The following is an 18,950-nucleotide window of genomic DNA, read 5'->3' as shown; positions in this document are numbered from 1 at the left end:
TTTGTTCAAAAATAACTGGAGTTTCCAGCTCTTTAATGGGGAGTACTAATCTATTTACTAGGGCCGGTGCAATAATGTCTCTAGAGCAGCCTGAGTCTATGAGAGCTTGAACGCGAACATGCGTTTTTCTTTCTGGATTAACCAATGTTACTGGTATGAAGAGTATGGACCCATGAGGTCTGTTCAGAGTAGGAACTGACTGATCTTTGATCTGCCGTTTGGGTCCTTTTACGACAGATCCATTTCGTTTCCCGAGGCAGGACTCTCTGGGTTGTCCTCCCCGATTAGAGCTGTTGAATCATAGTCCATAATTTCTTCTAACTCTAACCCTCTCTCGGGAGGATTTCTATGAGATGTCCCTCTGCCTCTTATTGCTCTTGGAGTTGGTGTCAGGTGAGTTGGCGCAGGTGGAGCGGCGGGGGCTGGACGTCTTAGTTGGATCGGAGTTCTTTGCACAGGCTGGTACGGACATTGCGCCGCAAAGTGACCACTTTGGCCACACTGCAGGCACAATCCTTGTTGCCATCTAGCATCTCTCGCTCCTCTGGTAGCATTCCCAGCACCCCTACTCCCTCTCACCAGTACTGAAGAGCGCCTTTGTCCAGTGTTTTGCTGTTGCTCGACTAAGCGCACTTCGTGCATGTGATTTTCTACTTCACAAGTTAATTGAATCCACCCCAAGAGGGTGGGGGGATTATCTTGCATGAGGGCTTGGTCCAACAATTTGGGATTCATGCCTTGTTTGAACAGAATTATTTTGGTGGACTCCTCACACCTTGGGCATTTGGCGGCCAACTGTCAGAATTTTGTAACATAGTCTCTAGCCGACATGTTGCCTTGCCTAATGGACTGCAATTCAGTCCTAGCTCTCGTTTCCTCTAAAGGATCTTCGTATTGGGCTCGTAATGCATCTACTAGCCCTTGAAGAGTATTTAACTCGGGGGCCCCTACATCATAGAGGGCTACATACCAATCTGCAGCCTTTCCTTGAAGATGGGATCCTAAGTGTTCGAATTGGCTGGCTTCATCTCCAAACAAATGTCCCCATCGATTAAAGAATTGTAAGGCTTGCACGAGGAAAAATCCTAACTTGGAAGGATCTCCATCAAACATAGCTTCCAGTTTTACCCAGTCCATCGGTAACTCCTGCGGTCTAGCACCCGACGCTGGCACCGGATAGTCATCGAGTGGTACTGGTTGTGGCGGTGGTTGAAACGGAGGTTGTTGGGGTCTCGGTTGTGGAAGCCTCGGAGGAGGGCCCCCCAGAATTGGTTGTGCTGGCAGTCCTCTCGGAATTGGCTGGAGAGGTGGAGGGGGTCCTCTTGGTATGGGTAGCACTGGGGGGTATCTCTCAGCACTGGCTGTAGCGGTGGAGGGGGCCCCGGCGTTAGATGTGGTCGTGGCATAGTTCCCTGAGGCACGAGTCCTGGCAACGGAGTCTGTCTGGGCATGGTGCCTCTTGGTATCGGTGCCACAAGCCTCGGCAAAAACGGTTGACCTCCCATTTGAGTTATGGTTATCGGCACTATTTGTAGCAGAACTGTTGTCAGCGTGACAAGAGGTGGCCCCTGAGGTTGACTCGTGGTCGGTATGACTGTCGGAGTCCCCCCTGGCAGAAGCTGAGGAGTGCCCCCTGATTGAGTGGTTGGGGTGGCTGGAGGCTCCGTTGGTTGTCCCCCTCCTCTATCCTCCTCGGAATCTTCCTCCTTGGAATCGGACGACTCCTCATCGTCTTGTTGTGGAACCGGGTTAGACGGTTGCTCGACCGGGTCGTCAGAAATCGGGGGGGGGGGGTTGGCTCGGGCCCGCCGTCTCTGTCTGAGGAACGATTTTCTGTAGATGTGCCAGGCTTTGACTGATAGTCTGCAAACCTGCAGGGGCTGTTTGATTCCCTTCTGTTCCCCCAACCACTAGCACAGAGAGTAGATGAATTGCATGGGCCAAACTTTCTTCCATGCTAGTCAGTCTCTCTTCTAAAACCTGAACTCGACTTGAGTCCGCTGTGGTGGCTTCAGTCCCCGCACCCTGATAGGGGGGTTCACCGGGTCCCTGCGGGGCCTCTCCGTATTCGGTATAGGATTCCGCACAGGTTGCTCCGGGCCAAGGTCTTATTTCTCCCATGCCTTGGGTCCCCGTACCTTGCTCATCTTGCGATCTCCCCGCCAGGATTCCTTTCGCTAATCCTGTGACTGCAGAAATTCCAGCATCTGCAGCTATGGTTCGACTTTGTAGTTGTATCCATGAGTGTTCATTCGGATCTTGGTGTCCCGTCCACGGAATGACCTCCACATAGTCCCAACTCATCACATCACGGCGTGGCGTTTCCCAGGTGTGGGTGCTCTCCGAGGCCCTGCGATCCCACTCCAACTGGTCAGCCTCTTGATTCCAGTAATACCAGGGTTGACTACTGGAATGCTCTGCAATCACCTCCAGGCTCCGACGGCCTTCCATCGGAGCTTGCATGAACACCGTACTTGCTCTCCTCTCCCTCGCGTCCCGTGGCCTCGATCCCCACTGTGTTGGCATCGGCAAGGAAATCAGTGGGTCAGCGGCTGCTGTAGGCCGGGTATCAGTCCTACTGGGCGCGAGGGTGTAGATTGTAGTAACAGAGGACCCTGTTCCTCTTTGAACGGGTCCTTGAGGTTCCAGTCCTTGAGAGCCGGGGAAGGCATATGGATCGAACAAAGGGTCCCTGTCGGGTACAACTTTGGAATCCGTCTTCTCCGGCTTAGGCATTGGAAAAATGTGATTCATAACAAAATGTCAGACCTGTGGCTAAATAACAACTGTAATCCAGACTACCTTCTGCAATCAGACAAGAGTCCGTTGTTTCCAAAAGGGATTTACTGAAAAAGCAATCATTATAGTCCACTGGCCCAGATGCAATATCTGGGTTGGTACACGTGTATTGTTACGAATGACAGGCAAAGCATGAGGTACAAAGTATCAGATCCCAGCAGACCCAACCTCCCCCCATAGTTCTCAAAACAATCTCTTTGAAGCTGAGAAAGCGAAAGTTTCCCAAGTTTCCCAAGGCCCTGTGCCCTTTGTTCATTCCCAGCCACCAATCTTCCTTCACTATGGAGCCGCAGATAACAGCTCGTAATCCCCCGTTCACAATTTGGCAAGGACAAGGGCAAGAGGCAGCCAAGCAAAGATTACTGTCGGCTCATCCCCCCCCCCCACTGCACACTGAGAGCCTCACACACTGCACAGCCGAAGTCCTCCCCCGCCCTTGCAGGGTCTGCCTGCTTATCCAAGCCCCAGCTCCTCAGGGGGCTTTGCACGCAGGCTTCGAGTGCGCATGATGTTCATGCTCCTGCTCACTCCTGTTAACAGTCAAGCTGCCTGCCTACATCCTACTCTGCACTTTGCTTTCCCCGCTCGGGCCAGGCCAGGTGGGCGCAGGTTCTCCGCTGTCAGCAAGCCATGCTGGGTGGAGGATGCTGCACACGCTGCCACCAAACATCCTTTAGAAGAACAGTGGCAAAAGAAGCATTAGGGGAGCTGCCTACGGTGGGTGTGGTTAAATCTACTCCAGCCAATCAACTTATGATAGAAAATGGAGGGGGGGTTAAGAGAGGCAAAACCATTCACATAGGTATACACCAGGCCAAGCGTAAGTCAACAGCTGAGACAAAAAAAAAAGTCACCATATGTCCGCAGTCAGATACTGTGGGGAAAACCTAACAAAATTCCAGGGCTGCATCACATGACCACCTTGGGAATGTAAAAGGCAGACAAACATGGAACATAAATCTGGAAGTTGCTGCCCTGTAAGACTGAGTGCAAAAGGGGCCCAGGGTCTCTATGCAGAGGCAAGCAATGACAAACAACCTTTCTTATTCTCTTACCCTGGAAACCCCAGCGGGGTCTGCTTTGATGTGACATCAATTTCCACCACCACCACTACTCAGTTACTATACTACCCCACCCCAACAGATCTCTGTGTACTGTTGTATATTAGGCACAAAAATTGTGCACTTGAATCTTTCTCATAATAAGAAAAAACAACACCTTCTGAATTCTACCTACTATGCAATTCTTAAAGACACAAAGACTCTTTCAGTAGGAAGGAACGATGCCATAACTGGAACTATGCTGAATGGTATGGCTGATCCATGCTGTGCAAGGAGTAGTGTATTTGAAAAGTTCGCTCATGGCCTTAGAGCCAGAGGCCAGTTCCAATACAGTATGAGAGGCTGGTTTGAACCCACCCAGTCAAGAGGTTGATGTAAATTGCCAGCCTCCACATGGAGACTGGAAATCTCCCAGCATTACAACTGATCTCCAGATTACAGATATGATTTCCTCTGGAGAAAAAGGCTGCTCTGGAGAGTGGATTCTGTGGTATTATGCCCCACTGATGATCTTCTCTTCTTCAAACTCTACCCTCCCTGAGCTCTACCCCAAAAGCTCCCAACCTGGAGTTGGCTACCTTAAGTGCTGACAGCCACTCATTCTTTGAGGCAACATGTCATTAGCGGGTCACCTTCTGGATCAAGTAGGAATTTTTGAGGGTGGAGGAAGGCAGGAAGAGTCATTGTGTGGTGACTTTTCCAACAGAAAGAATGACAAAGTCGATACATAGAGAACAGGGAGGAATGGTACTTAAACCAGGAAAAGAGGAATTAACATGCAGAAAGAACACCACTGGAATGAGGGCCAGTTACAGTTTTTCTCAGGGATTGTCTTAACTGCTGATATAGAGAATGGAGGAAGATATGGAACCATTTTGAGATCTCTATGACTGGTAGGAGGTCTTTTTTTGCCTACTTCATGTTGTTCTTTGGTGATGGCATGAGCAGGCTTGATCTTTTGACTAGAAAGGCCATAACCAGGATGGCAGAAATAGAGTTGCTTTCTCAGTGTCCAGAGTCAGAGCCTGATGGGGCTTTGTAATGATATCTTTATTTTTCAGTTAGATTTTGCTTTAACATTCTTCTTACATCCTCTGGGTAGATTGTTGCGACCAGGAATTATATTCCAAAATAGTTAATTTAAATTTCCCCTTTAATAACGTGCCCAAGCATCAGGCTCCTTCGTGGGACTATGTGGCCCAGAGGAAAGGAATGGGACATAGGAATAAAAGATACTCTAGGATGAACACAAAAAAATTTAAACTTTTATTTTTAAAAGAAGTGCATCAATTTCACACTAATACTTAAGCTTGATGGTTTCAAACATAGTTATCAGTTCTTAAAGTTTCTTTACATAGGCAAAGTCACACAGATCTTTATAAACTTTCTGCATGTTCTCTCACAGACACACAAACTTCAGGCTTCCACACAGGTTGCCTAAATGAACTAGAATGAGAATCTCCTCAGGCTTCCACATAACTTGCCTGCTCTTCCCGCCACTCAGTAACTAAAAACAGCCGTTCACTCTGGCCACACTCTCAGGGCCAAGCTACACATGACGAATGACACTTGAACAGCAAGTGGATTGAGTGGAGGGCAAGTGAACAGGGAGAAATACACTTGCTGTTCAAGTGTCATTCGTCACTTGTAGCTTGGCCCTAAGTCATCAACCAATCCTCTCACTCACTTATCCCTCTCTTTCACCTCCACTCTTCATCTGTACCAAGCATTTAAAGACACACACACAGCATTTAAAATAATCACAGGCTCCAATGCCGGTTCCACAACCACCACAAAGGCAGGCAGGAGGCCAGGGCTGGGCCTCCTCAAAGTGGCATAACTGGGTGGCCATAACTGTGGTTTCCAGCCCTGGCAGGCCAGAAATCAAAGCCATGTTTCCATGGCCTGATAGTAGACTGTTGGGGTCAGGCCAGGAGAAGGCCAGAGCAAAATTGGCCACAAGAGGCCTCCGACCATTCCCAAGCCTTTTCCAGGAATGGGAGGCAATACTTGGGATTGGTTGGTTTTCCATGAACCAGAGGAAGGGGGAGGGACTTGAAGGGATTTTGAGGAGCTATTTAAGTTAGTCCAGCCCAGAACCAAGGAGGATACCATTGGGGCTTCTCTTCTCCGGACTCGCTCAAAGAGGAGGCAAGAGAGTGAAGAGACAATCTTGATTGGAGAAGGTGAACCAGGTTGAATATTCAACCCCTTTCCCCTCCCAGTGTGAGGATGGAGCATGAAATTGGTCCACCCTCCGTTGGCCTCATCTTCATGGAGATGGACATGAAACACCTTTGCTCAATGACCTGTCAGCTCCAGATCTGCCACTAGGGCTGGCCCACCTCCTCATACTGATCATAAGTAGGGATTACAGGAATGCATCCTGAGGCATCAGAAGGATAAACAACAACACATCACTCATTTGTCTGGTGGAATGGGATAGGGAGGAAATGCCTTTGGTACTGAGAAACATCAGCCAAACTTTTTATGGTCCCTACGGCATGTTGTTGGAAGGGGATTAAGCTTGGCAACTCTCTGCACAGTTAATGTATGAGGGAGGATAATGCCAGCAAGTGTACCGGCTAGGTTTGGAGCATGGGTGGAATTGCCCAAAATCTGGCTAGGCACATGTTTCCCCAATTGCAACACATCTTAAAAATTATGTATTTATAGGATACAGCTCAGCAGGGCTCATTTCGAGGGGGAACATGCCAGAACACAGTTCTGGCAGTTCTCCAAAGAGGTCACTTGTCTGGTGGCCCCACCCACCTGAGTTTTGGCCATACAGGATCCATTTCCTGGGGGAACACCCCCCCAAACACCCCCCCCCCATCTGGCAGCAGTCGAATCCCATCCATTTTGGGCCCGACCCTGGCCATTTTGGGTCCCTTTCAGCCATTTTGGGCCCAATCCAGGCCCAAAATGGCCAGGATCGAACCCCAAACAGCCAGGATTGGTCCCGAAATGGCCAGGATCGTGCCTGTGATGGGTGATGGATCACTCTCCCGCTCAGCAGCAGCCCGATCCTGACCATTTTGGGCTGCTTTTTGGCCGTTTTCAGCCCCTTTTTACCATTTTGGGCCCAATTTTGGCCCTGAATGGCCAGGATTGGGTCCAAAACAGCCAGGATAGGTGATGCCAGGGGGTGTGGCATATGCAAATCAGTTGTGCTAATGACACACTTCCAGTGATGGCAAGGGGGTGGCATATGCTAATGAGTTATGCTAATGAGTTCCTACACCTCTTTTTCTACAAAATGACCCCTGCAGATCAGCTATTTAAATGAACCTAGAATTAACCCAAATACAGTTGTCTCATGACATTCCTTGGATACAGGAGCACTGTGTGTATCTTACAGGATAAAAAGAGACCTATATTCTGCCTCAAAAGAAAGTATACTATACAAGTGCGTTTCTAGCCATCAATCAGAAACAATAGAGGAAACAAACAAAAAATGCCTTAGTTCCCCCTGACAATGTTTCCCTCAATGAAACCTTCCCTTGTTACTCATCATATTTCATCTGCCTTATTATCCCCTAATCATTAATGCATTTGACATTGCCACTGGCTTAATAGCATAATAACTATTGCACTGCTCTGTGATTTGCTCATCATTAATACGTTTATGGTACCATTTAAGAGCTGCAGTCAAGATGAAGCCCAGTAGCTCCCCAGCCACATGTGATTGCAAAGATTAGATCAGCGACAGCATCTGCAAAGAACCAGTTGTGACTTTGGGATCCAAAATGCTCAGTGTCCTGTCAAAAATAGAACCATCAAATGAGAAAGTTGCATAGTAATTTCTGTTGTGATTCTGTGTCTAATTGCAGGAACTTGACTGCAGGTGGTGGCTCTATAAATTATCACCATGGGAGTAATGAAACTAGGGAAATGAGAATTGCCTTCCCTCCCAGTTGAAATAAAGAGGCAGACACTAGTCATGAGTACTAAAGGGCCACTTTTATTTAAAAAATATTAAAATATTTTTATTAAAAAATAAAATAATATATGTTTTATTAAAACATATAGCCAGGGTCAAACTAGAGGTACAGGTCAAGCCCTGGGGTCATCCAGAACCTCTGCCTTGACCTATCTGGGCGAGCCTCACTGCTGTAGGTGCGAGCCATCCAAGTGCATGGCTGTGACGTGGCCAGCCAGGCAAGTGGTTCCCCCTTTAAAGCTTCAGCCACTACCACCATGAAGCCTAAGGGAAGAACTTGTACAGGGTGTCCCAGCCAGCAGTCTGACCTCACAGATGGCAGCTGTAAAGCCTACCAGTCGATCTGGACAGACTCCAGTTTACCACCCATGGGGATGTGCCAAGGGGCTCACAGGCCCACTCATTTTCCCCAACCTATCCTGCCAGTTGCCAAACTATTTTCAGCTTCACCAAAGCCAATTACCTTGACCCATGCATGTAGTGCAAGACAGGTAAAAAATGCCTCTCCCCGTAAGCCAATTGAGGGAAGGAGAAAAAATTCCTACCTGGCCCCGATAAACAGTGACTGGTGAAACCTGCTCTGCTGGGGGGGGGGGGCATAAGGAGCTGACTGAAAACCTGAGGGGTGGAGCTGCCTTATAAGGCACTTGGCTCCACCCCAGGCAAAGGCCCAGGTGCCTGGGAAGGAGAGCAATGCCACTTTCTCCTTCCACAGTGGCAAACACAGCCCCCAGCCCCAGCAGCCTTTACCTGCTGGCCAAGAGGATCAAATACTTTTGGTAATGGAAGATTTGTTGGAATCTTCTCATATGAAAGTATTTGGTAGCTCATGTAGTGGCAGATCCAAGTTTGGGACATCAGCAAAGCTGTGACAGACAGGGGCAAAAGAAGCCCTTACCCTTATTTTGATCCTGTGTAGTGCAGTGGTTAGAGTAGCAGACAAAGATCGGGACACCCAAGGTTAAATCTGCCATGGAAGCTTTCTGGGTGACCTTGGACCAGTCACTCATTCTCAGCCAAACCTACCACACAGAGTTGTTGTGAGGATAAAATGGAGGAGATGAAAGTGATGTAAGCTGCTTTGGGCCCCCATTGGAGATAAAGGGGATAGAATAAATATAGCTGAAGGTGAGGGTCAGATAAAATATAGCTTGGTGGGTGGGTAAGAATGAGAGAAGAAAGCCGGGAAAGATAAGAATATGGGGATTCCAGGAGGGAGGAAAGAGGAAATTGTGTAGGGAAGAGGCTATAGAGGGAAACGAGGTGCCCTCCCACAATTCCTTGCGGGTTTCCCACCATGAAACTGAGCCCTGGCAGCTAGTACCATGCAACTGGGTCATAGGTTTCCCAGGAAGAGGCTGCCAGGGGCAGGGAAGGAAGGAAAACTGACAACAGAGAAGCAGATAAAGGTAGGATGATTGGGGGATGGGAAGGACAGAAAGAAGCAGGAAAGGGGAAGAGTCTATAAGGGCTTTCAGGGGAAAGAGGAAATAGTGGCGGAGGAGAAAATTAGATTCCTCCCCTCCCCATTCCATATGGGTCCTCCACTTGTGTGTTTGTAATTAAAAGAAATTGCACAGTTTTGAATAATTTTGTCTGAACCTGAGTAAAAGTATTTAAAAAGATATCAGATACAAGAAGTAAGAAAGGCTGTTGTCTGAGACCTTGGAGAAGTACTGCTAGTCAGAGCAGACAGTGCTGAAGTAGATGGACCACTGATCTGTCTTGGGACCAGGGCAGCTTCACAGGTTTGCAGCGGCATTACCAGCTCTCATCCATCCCTTCTCTAGGCAAGACTGACCTAAACCAATGCATTGTGCCACTCTAGTTGTCCAAGGTGACACCTGGATAAAGCAAAGTCCTTTGCTCTATGACTGGACAATGTCCTTTACTGTCAATTTACAAACCAATGTTGGGTCTAGGGCAGGGTTGCCCAACATAGTATCATTGGGCACCTTGGCACTTCTGATGTGTTTCCTGTTGCCTTCTAGGTTTATCCACAAAAATCATTTGTTCCTCAAAGCAAAGAATCAATCCTAGCTTTTCTTTATTTCACTGGACTGTGAGATGCTTCAGGGCCAAGCTACAAGTGACGAATGACACTTGAATGGCAAGTGGATTCAGTGGAGGGCAAGTGAACAGGGAGAAATACACTTGCCGTTCAAGTGTCATTCGTCATGTGTAGCTTGGCCCTAAGAAGAGGGTGGGGGACATTATCTTTGTGTCTGCAGGAAGCATCCAATTGGAAACAGCTGCTGTCATCATAGGTAGATGTTTGGCTTCAAACCTCCTACCATTCTGCATAACTTTCCAATATTTTATGAATGGGCTGCATCCCATCTCCGACAGCCATTTTGTTGTTGTGTCTATTATTTATTCTCAGCATTTCTGAAGTGCCCATTTCTCTGCCCACCACACACCTTTGAAGCTTGTATTCCTTGGCTGAGTGGAAATGTCATGCAAACCAATCTCTCATTCCATATAATGGACTGCTGCTGTATAAAGTGCCTATGTAAGTTCAATTAGTGTGTCTGGGGGACAATAGGGTTGTGTTGTGTGATGTGGTGGGGTCCCCAACCTTGTTGAACCTGTGGACACTTTATGAACTTTGTGAACAGGAACTGGGCATCACAGTAAAGTGGCTGCTATGGAAACTGGGTTCAATCATCCCACCCACAAATGGAAGTTTCCACAAAATGTTAGGAGGTTCCAAGTGAGGTGACCGATGAGGGTAGCTGTTTCTGAATAGGTGCTTCCTGCAGAGCAAAAGTAATGCCTCCTGGGTTTTTTTCCTGAAACACTTCCTAATCCTGTGAAATAGAGGAAAGCCAATACTTTGGTTGTTGGGGGTTTTCCGGGCTGTATTGCCGTGGTCTTGGCATTGTAGTTCCTGACGTTTCGCCAGCAGCTGTGGCTGGCATCTTCAGAGGTGTAGCACCAAAAGACAGAGATCTCTCAGTGTCACAGTGTGGAAAAGATGTAGGTCATTTGTATCTACTCAGGAGGGGTGGGGTTGAGCTGAGTCATTCTGTAAGAGTTTCCCAGGGTGTGGAATGCTAATGGCGGGAGGCTTCACTGTAACCTGAGGAGGTTCTTTTGCATATGGATTGGTGCTTGATGTGCTAATCTTCTCTGCAGGGCTATTGTCGGGTGTGGAGTGTTTTGTTGGCCTGGTGTTTTTCAGAACTGGAGCCCATGCTCTGTTCATTCTTAAGGTTTCTTCTTTCCTGTTGAAGTTTTGCTTATGCTTGTGAATTTCAATGGCTTCCCTGTGCAGTCTGACAAAGTAGTTGGAAGTGTTGTCCAGTATTTTGGTGTCCTGGAATAAGATACTGTGCCCTGTTTGAGTTAGGCTATGTTCAGCCACTGCTGATTTTTCAGGCTGTCCAAGTCTGCAGTGTCTTTCATGTTCTTTTATTCTTGTCTGGATGCTACGCTTTGTGGTCCCGATGTAAACTTGTCCACAGCTGCAGGGTATACGGTATACTCCTGCAGAGGTGAGGGGGTCTCTGCTGTCTTTTGCTGATCGTAGCATCTGTTGTATTTTTCGGGTGGGTCTGAATACTGCTTGAAGGTTATGCTTTTCCATAAGCTTTCCCATCTGATCAGTAATTCCTTTGATATATGGCAAAAACACTTTTCCTGTAGGTGACTGTTTTTCCTTGGTTGTTTGATTCATCCTGGGTTTGATTGCTCTTCGGATTTCATTTCTGGAGTAGCCATTTGCCTGAAGTGCGTGGTTTAGATGATTAATTTCCTCATTGAGAAAGCGCGGCTCACATATCCGTCTTGCACGATCCACTAATGTTTTCATTATGCCTCTTTTCTGTCGGGGGTGGTGATTGGAGTTTTTGTGTAAGTACCGATCAGTGTGAGTTGGTTTCCTGTAGACCTTGTGACCTAACTGAAAGTTTGCTTTGCGGATGACCAAGGTATCCAGGAATGAGAGTTTTCCCTCACTTTCTCTCATGAACATGAAAGACACTGCAGACTTGGACAGCCTGAAAAATCAGCAGTGGCTGAACATAGCCTAACTCAAACAGGGCACAGTATCTTATTCCAGGACACCAAAATACTGGACAACACTTCCAACTACTTTGTCAGACTGCACAGGGAAGCCATTGAAATTCACAAGCATAAGCAAAACTTCAACAGGAAAGAAGAAACCTTAAGAATGAACAGAGCATGGGCTCCAGTTCTGAAAAACACCAGGCCAACAAAACACTCCACACCCGACAATAGCCCTGCAGAGAAGATTAGCACATCAAGCACCAATCCATATGCAAAAGAACCTCCTCAGGTTACAGTGAAGCCTCCCGCCATTAGCATTCCACACCCTGGGAAACTCTTACAGAATGACTCAGCTCAACCCCACCCCTCCTGAGTAGATACAAATGACCTACATCTTTTCCACACTGTGACACTGAGAGATCTCTGTCTTTTGGTGCTACACCTCTGAAGATGCCAGCCACAGCTGCTGGCGAAACGTCAGGAACTACAATGCCAAGACCACGGCAATACAGCCCGGAAAACCCCCAACAACCATCGTTCTCCGGCCGTGAAAGCCTTCGACAATACAAAGCCAATACTGTTTTTTTCCTTTGAGGAAGAGATGGACACGAAGCAACTGAGCATCAGAAAACATATTGGCGGGTTCCATATCCTAAGGGGCTCAGGGCTGTCTCCGTGTTCTGTCCCCATTAGCCATGGAAAAGAAGACTCCTGCCTATTGTGGTATGATTTTTGGCTGCACACAAAAACATTAGATACTTCTAATAATACAAGATGCCGTAGACTACCTGTGTACCAAATTTCAACATTCTCTCAGGGCCAAGCTACAAGTGACGAATGACATTTGAACGGCTTGAGTGGAGCACAAGTGGAGGGCAAGTGAACAGGAAGAAATACACTTGCCGTTCAAGCGTCATTCGTCACTTGTAGCTTGTCCTTCAGTTTTAGAATTACTCTGAAATGTCGAGAGCTTCCTGCATCAGTGATGACCACATTTATGTGCATGTACAACTCTATACGAACAAAACTGTTGGAGTTTAAGGTTATAACTCATGAGTATTCGAACACACATATCTTGTCACTCGATTTCATGTTCAACATTCCCATCATCACCTCTCAAACCTGTTTTTTTTCCCTTCAAATTAAACTATTGAATTAAAAGACAATGTCAAGATTTGGTAGAGTAAGACAAATTATAACATGGCTACGAGAAAGTCATTACACTTAATTGTGAGTCCTGTCTCTTAGGATGATGAAATTTAACAAACTGCGAGTGAGAAATACAATGACTCACTTGCTGAAACATTTCCTGAATTTGATGAGATCTTCAGCCAATTTTTAAATATATAACACTGAAGCTGGACAGTCTTTCAGAGTACTAATTTCCCCCAGAATTACAAATGAGAATGGGGAATTTCCCTGTGTTACTATTCCCACAATGGATGAAGATATTTTAATGAATTTGTCAATTGAATAGTGTGTACAATAGGATGATATTAATACAGAATATTTGCATCATCTGGAACAAAATTATAATCATAAAGCTCTTTTTACAAATGTTAAAATTCAATTAAATCAAATACAAAGCATATTTTATAGAACCTTCTTGTATCCAGTTAAATTTTTGTGATCTATAAATAATTTGTTGCTTCTCAGCCTTAACAGTCACTATGTCATGTCTTGTGAAAAAGAAAAAAAAATGCATGTCATGCTAACTGTCCTTAAAAAACCCTAGTAGCTTTTGCCAAAAAGTTGAATTCTCAAATTGTCTTGTTTCTTTATAGTGGTAATTCCGCCCACCTGGATGGCAGCACCATAGCTTGGACAGGGTCCGTGTTTGCAGCCCCAGAAGAAGAAAAGGCAGTTGGGCATTTCCTATGCATCCAAGGGCTTTGCTGGATGGGCGGAACCAAAAACATATTTGCCTGCTCTGCCCTTCCCCAGCACACAGTTGTTGCTCGGCCCACCCACCCTCCCTATAGCAGTGCAGGATTAGCCAGTTGCTGTTTATCAGGGCCAGGTAGGAATTTTTTCTCCTCTTCCAGTTGGCATAAGGAGAGGTGTTTTTTGCCTACCTTGTACTACAGGATGGAGTCCTAGTAATTGCTATGGTGGAGCTGTAAATATTTTGGCCACTGGCAGGTTAGGATGGGAAAATGAGCAGGATGATGACCCCCTTGGCATATCCCCATTGGTGGGGAATCGGGGTCTGTCAGGAGTGACTGGTGGACTCCATGGGAGCCAGTTGCAAGGGCAGACTGCCACGTGGCTCCCCTGTACAAGTAAAGCCCTTCTGCTGTACGGCAAGGTGCTGCAGGCTTGGAGGGGGAATCATTTGCCTGGCTGGTCAGGTCCCAGCCATACATTGTATGGCTCGCCTCCGTGGCAGTGGGGGCTTGCCCAGACAGGTCAAGGTGGAGGTCATGGGTGACCACAGGGCTTGACCTGTACCTATAGTTAGTTAGATCCCTTGCTGTATTGACAGTTTGTGTTGAAATTAATAAAGTGGCCCAATTTTATACCCAAGCTTTGTGTTTGCCTTTTATTTTGATGGGGGGGGGGAGTAATTAGTTGGTTTCACTTTTAGTGGGAGGCAGGGGACCAAATATTTACTAGATTTAATAATAGAGATTGTATTTGTTAACTTCCCCTAATTATGAAACACCCTTCGGACATACAATTAGCAAAGAAAGTCAAAAGAGATGTAACTGCATTGCTACAGAGGAATCTGAAACATTTCCTCTTTTGAATGTAAGGCAAGAGAAATGTTCAAGAGAAAGTATTAATGTGCTGCAGATTTTAAAATAGTGGCCTACTATGGGGTGACAATATATATGAAAATATAGCGGTCAAAATAATCAGCCATGCTACTATCACCAATTTCTCTTCTCAGCTCTTTTGGTCCTTCTTTTCTTTACCTGAGCTGATGTAGGTTAATAAAGTGTTGGAGTAAGATCTGCAAGACCCAGCTTTGACTCTCTCCTCTGACATGGAAGTTTGCTGGGTGACTTTGAGGTAGAAGAAGTTGAACAGCCGTATTGGTCCACACAAGACCCCAAAGCAAGAACAAAATCTTTGATGAGGGCCAGCCAAGACAAATCATTGTGCAAGCTTTCAAGATTAATCAGGCTGAATTTTACTAATTTTTCAAAGATAGAAGGGTGGAAGGCTGGTTTTTCAGGCCATGATGTTGAAGTTTGAGCTTGCATGCATTCTTAGGGGCATGAATACAGGCAATGAATTTAACTTTATGGCTGAGGAACTGAGTAACAACATACTTTGTCATTCTTTGTCCTCTCACTGAAATATGAGAACCAGTTACACCAGTCATGTTCTCTTAGCATAACTTATCTCACAGGTTTGCTGTTGTGAGGACAAAATGGTGGAGGGGCAAGTGATGTTGCATGCCACTTTGGGCCCTCTCCGGGGAGAAAAATGGGATAAGGATAAATAAATAACGCCTTGGACCACATGTACTCCCTCACTTTCATTCTGTTGAGATGCTCACCTGTCTTCCTGCTTCTACAATTCCTGAGAGCTGAAACAGATGTGATGAGATACCTAGGTTCAACTCGTGTTCTCTTACCTCAAGGTTTGTCGGGAAGTGTAGGCGTCCTTGCAGCTTAAAGTTTAGCATTTACAGAGCAGCAGGGAGGGAAGTGCAGGTGTGGGGTGCCTTTCCTCCCACTCTCGAGGTGCATTGCGGCATTTTCCCTTCCCCGCTTACATGGAGTATCGCTTCATCTCTCCCCCCCGCCCCAGCCTGGCCCCTGCAGAGCGACGCCTGGCTGTACCGGGAGAGCTGGGAGGAAAGGCACCCAGAGTATCTCCCCCCCTTGCTTGGCTAGCCCCTGCCCAAAGCCAAATGGCACAGAGCTGCATAGCCCAGCATGCTCTGCCTTTACCCCAATTGCACAGACCACCAGTCCACCCACCCCTTGCCCAGCCCCTGCAGAGTGACGGCGAGCTATACAGCTCTGAGCCACATGGCTTCAGGTGGGGGCCAGGCGAACAGGGGGGGGGGAGATGCAGCAATGCTCTGGGTGCCTTTCCTCCTGCTCTCCCCATGCAGCCTGGCGTAGCTCTGCTGGGGCTGGGGAAGGGCATCGCTGCATCTTCCCCCTCGCTCGCCTGGCCCCCACCTGAAGCTGTGCGGCTCGGAGCTGCATAAACTTTAAGCTGCAAGGACACCTACACTTCCCGACAAACCTTGAGGTAAGAGAATACGAGTTGAACCTAGGTATCTCATCACATCTGTTTCGGCTCTCACTCTCACACTGTTCTGTCTCCTATGCTATTTATTGCCAATGACGACATATATTCTTATCATTTGATTCCAAGCCTTTGAAGTATGGCAGTCTTTTACCCCTTAATGTAAAGTTGCTAGCCATGCACATAACTTTGAAGAACGATGATATAGTTGCTGATCTCACTAAGAATTTGGGACAAAGGCACCAATGACTGCCTAAAGAGAAACTCTTCCCTAGTGAGTTCTCAGTGTAACACTGCCCATTTAAAAGAGATCCTCCCTATCTCACCAGCAAGCATTTCAAGAGACGATGATGGATACACAGATAGAAGAAGGACGGGCCATTATAACAGAAGATCCAAAACAGCCTTCTCTTTTTTTCTCTTCTGAAAATAAGTTTTAAAGAATGTAAGTGCTGAGGTAGGGGGAAAGAGTTCTTGATTTTGCAGCATCCTTGTGCAAGCTATCTTGAAAGGGATAAAACCACATTTTTCCTCCCACAGCGTATTCTTGTCATGGTACTTAGCTCCACCAGCAGCCTTCAGAGTTTGACCTTTTCTGATCTCACAGTGTGTGTCTATTCCTTTACCTCAGTGAGTGCTATTCTTTCTCTAACAGGCCAGGAGGGTCTTTGTCCAAGTCCATCTGCCCCATGCTGAGTTCTCTTCCATCAGGAAGCTTGTTGAAATCTTTGTGCCTTCCTATAGATCTCACCAGCTAATTATTTTAGCTTAAATGTTTATCTTTCTGCCTCTTGCCTTTTGTGCCTTCCTTTTTTCTTTGCTGTCTTTCCCCTCTAAACATGTTGAAAAGTTGCCTCACACTGTGTCACCGTAGTAGGTCTGTGATTGCAGCAAAGATTCAATATGGATACAGAATGCCATCTTAGCTGGTTCAGTGACCCCTACAGAACCTAAAATTATAGCTTTTATCTTTCCCTCAGGCTGTTTGCAGAGCTGTTCTCCCCCCCAACCCGTGTCTCCAATTCTCAACACTCCGATTTTAGATCTGTAAAGAAACTTGACTAATAAGTAGGTGCTTTAAAGATTCAGGCCCCCACAACTTACAAGGCCAGAGATAAGAGAGCGAGAGAGACAAACCCCTTAAGAGTAAATGCCGAGCATTTGTGACAACCGTATCTCAGTGAGTAACATCACTAAGATGAAAAAGTGTGAGACATTTTGGCAACGTTCAATGAAAAGTATGGATTTTTAATGTTTGCATCACTTCATAAATAAGAGGGGAGAAAGTAGAAAAACCCCTTAGGATATGTGAGTAGAAAATTACATGGTATTTAAACATACATTCATACAAAATGGATCAGAATGTAATCAGCTTTTCCTAAGTTCTCATCTGATTTGCATGAAATTTCAATTCAGTTGTTGGGAAGATATTTTATGATTAACGTTTTTTACAGGCACGTCATTTGTCATCTGGGTTACCCACATGCATTTTCTTGAATTATTACTTTTTTTTTTTTTGCTCCAAAATCTAAAGCTGTTCAAGATTTGAAAAACTATGAATTAATCCTTTGGAAAGGAAAAAAAAATGAAATATTAATGCAGTTTTAGAAAGTTTACCTTGGAAGTTCACCTTCGGAATAAGAGATGCATACTTAAGTCCTACTCATACATTTTATTTTATTTACTTCACTTATACCAGATATTTTCCTCAGTGGGGTCAGAGAGTATCTTACAGCATTCTCCCCTTCTCCATTTAATTCTGTGAGGTAGGTTAGGCTGAGAGCCAAACTACAAGTGACGCCTGACACAGATTGGACACTTGTCAGCTTCCCTCAAGTTTTGATGGGAAATGTAGGCAGCTTGGCAGAATGTTGGACAACTGACAGTTGAAAAGTCCATTGGACAGCAGTCGGAGAGCCAAGCTGCAAGACCAGGATGCCTACATTTCCCATCAAAACTTGAGGGAAACTGACAAGTGTCCAACCTGTGTCAGGTGTCACTTGTAGCTTGGCTCAGGGAGTGCGTGACTAGCACAAGGTCACCCAGAAAGCTTCCATGTAGGGCTACGAGTCCCCCAGTGGAGGTGGGGGATCCCCCACTCCCAGCCTCCACGTCCCCCTCTCACCTGGCCAGCAAGGGTGTATGGAGGCACAGGAATGCTCCTAGAAACTCCTGTGTTCTCCTGTGTGCTCAGGAGCACTTCTTCATCGAACTGAGAATGACATCATTCCTGGTGCAACACAGAAGCGATGGTTTACACGCAAAGCTCATTTGATAAAATCATCCCTCAATCTAGTGTTTGGGGTAAGTCCCCCCAGTGCACCTCCCAAAAAAACCTCCCTCATCCCTAACTTTCAAGCTTGGAGGATCTGAAAAGCCTACTTCCATGGCAGAATATGAACTCAAAGCTGGGGATCCCAGATCCCAGTCCAATGCTCCAGGCACTATTGCATGCTGGCTATGGCATGTTGTCCAAACATACACCCCTACTATACTGCCTTGCAAATACTAAATTTCATTCATCATAGTGCAATGTAAGATTGAATAGCCATTTTTACAGTACCACCTGGATTTTCGCATAGATTACTCAATCCCTGTATTTGCTCTTTTTGTTTGGCTGAGTTGTTCAGAAAGATGAGTCAACAAGACAAGATCGATATGAACTTCTGGTGTTACTATACTATCACTATTTATATACTTAAATTTGGTTACTGCATAGGTTAATGTTCCTTACATTTATTTATTCCTATTGATGAAATTGCTAGTAGATTTTTAATAAAGGCTCAAATAAAAATAAAATGGGCCATTAATAACTAGAAAGAAAGACCTTCCATTTATGCACATTTTTTTAGTTAGCTTAGAAAAACATTTGTCTGTTTGTGCTGTGATGCAAGCAACAGATTCTTCCCAACACTTTTATCATT

The sequence above is a fragment of the Eublepharis macularius genome, chromosome 7 (assembly GCF_028583425.1).
Source record: "Eublepharis macularius isolate TG4126 chromosome 7, MPM_Emac_v1.0, whole genome shotgun sequence".
Lineage (NCBI taxonomy): Eukaryota > Metazoa > Chordata > Lepidosauria > Squamata > Eublepharidae > Eublepharis > Eublepharis macularius.
This window is presented reverse-complemented; position numbering follows the sequence as displayed.